We start from the raw sequence: 1,952 nt of genomic DNA, 5'->3' as shown, positions 1-1,952 counted from the left end.
CTTTAAGTGAACTATTAGAGATATTCTTTAGGAGAATGCAAAGCCAAAACAGGAATTCAGCTATTCTGAATAGAGTCAACAGTTCACGTATAGAATACTGAAGGTGTTCAGCAGCATCCCAATAGCTGACAGGAATACAGCTTTTCCCCCAAAATTTCCCCCAGATATTGCCCTAACAGGCATCAGTCTAGCACATTCACCTCTGGGGCAGGATGTAGTTCATGTGCTGATCCCTGGGTTCAACCCCTCATCACACCAAAAAAGAAAAAGTATCTCTTTAGCCCTTAACTTCATAAATATCCACAAAAATCTTCCTGTTAGAAATATGAATTATCCAAATGGAAGAAAAGCTAGTACTGTACTTCTTGAAACAATCATATTCTCTCTCCAAGCTATATACTAAATGTCCCCGGGACGCCCCACTATGCCCAGATTCATCAGGAAATTTGGGTAGGAATAGGGCTAATGACCTTCATTGTTTACAAAAGCAGTAACGCAAAGAAAAGAAGTCAAGCTTGGAAAGACTCCAGTCCTGCTCATGAACCTCTTTAACCAACTCCAGAACTGAAGATGAACCTGTCGGCCTGGAAACATGAGCAAACTGTATTAGATGGAAACTTGGAACACTGCCGTACACTTACCTAAGTGCTGTTTGTGAAGGGGCATTAATAAATGCATCTGAGATGCATCATATATACATACGTACATATATGAATTAAGTAGGAATCTCAAGAGCTGTTTGTAGCCAATGAATTTGGACTAGCGTCTACTAAACTCAAGGAGAAACACACACACCTGTAAGAAAACTGAACCTTCTTCAGTCATTATTTAGAAAGCTGTCACAAAAAGAAACTGGAGCCAGGTGTGGTGACACAAGCCTTTATTCTGAGGGAAAGGCCACCAAATCTCAAAAGGTTCCAAGGGCAGCCTGATCTACCGGCAAACTCAAGGACAGTCAAAGCTATATAACAAATGACCCTTCCTGAAAAAGAACCTCAGCAGTGGCTCGGCTGTTGGTAAAGGGCCAGCTGCTGTCTAAGCACAGCACCTGGGCTTGTTCGGATCCCCAGCAAACACAAAGGTGACAAGCACAGCACCCTGTGATGGGAACCCCCATGGGGAGGTACTAGATTGCCACCAGATCCCTACAACCCACTAGGCGGCCAAATCTGGAAGCTCCTGGTTCAAGTTTGGTGGGAGATCTTGTCTCAAAAATAAGACAGAGTGCATCCCTCAAGAAGACCCTTGGCATCGACTTCTGGCCATACTAGGACACACACATATGTAGACATGAAGACACTCACACATGCCTGTCTATCACTGGGAAGGGTGACGTCAGAGATTCTCAGTTTGAAGGCAATAGATGAAAGTATTAAGTTAAGAGTTTTCTCTCAAAAAAAAAAAAAGTTTTCTCTCACACATGGATAAATAAAAAGATTCTTACAACCTATGTCAGAACTATGAAAACCTTTATGTGTGTGTATATGTTTATCTGTATATATATTTACATGTACAATAAATTTCAGCATTAACCATGTTCTTCAAAATGCCCCCTTCTTTCTACTCCAAAACTTGCCTGCTAATGATTCTATTGTTTTTTTAGTTTTTAAGACCTGGTTTCATTCTTTGTCTAGGCTGACCTCAAACTCACAGCAATCCTCCTGCCTCACCAAGCAAGTGATGAGTGTAAAGGTGTTAACCAACATGTTTGGTCAGCTGTTTGTGTGCACGAGAACCCGTGAGTGTGGGTAGTTGAAGTTGGTTTCCAGCTGTGCACTTACTAGGTGCAGGGACCCAGCCTCTCCTCAAGACCTGTACATACCCTTAGCTGTTTTTATCCAGCTAACTATATAGAACTCTTTCCATACAAAGCTCACTAAGATGATGTAGGCTACATTTAAGAAAGTCCTGAGAGCCGGGCAATGGTGGCGCACGCCTTTAATCCCAGCACT

At 42.3% G+C, this 1,952-nt stretch overlaps 1 protein-coding gene across 2 annotated transcripts in view; it reads right to left on the bottom strand.

Moving 5' to 3' along the window:
* The window catches only part of C16H5orf24 (chromosome 16 C5orf24 homolog), an 11,546-nt gene that overhangs the window by 8,265 nt on the left and 1,329 nt on the right, over positions 1 to 1,952 (bottom strand). The window lies entirely within an intron of this gene.

The sequence above is a fragment of the Microtus ochrogaster genome, chromosome 16, assembly GCF_000317375.1.
Source record: "Microtus ochrogaster isolate Prairie Vole_2 chromosome 16, MicOch1.0, whole genome shotgun sequence".
Taxonomy (NCBI): Eukaryota; Metazoa; Chordata; class Mammalia; order Rodentia; family Cricetidae; genus Microtus; species Microtus ochrogaster.
This window is presented reverse-complemented; position numbering and strand designations above follow the sequence as displayed.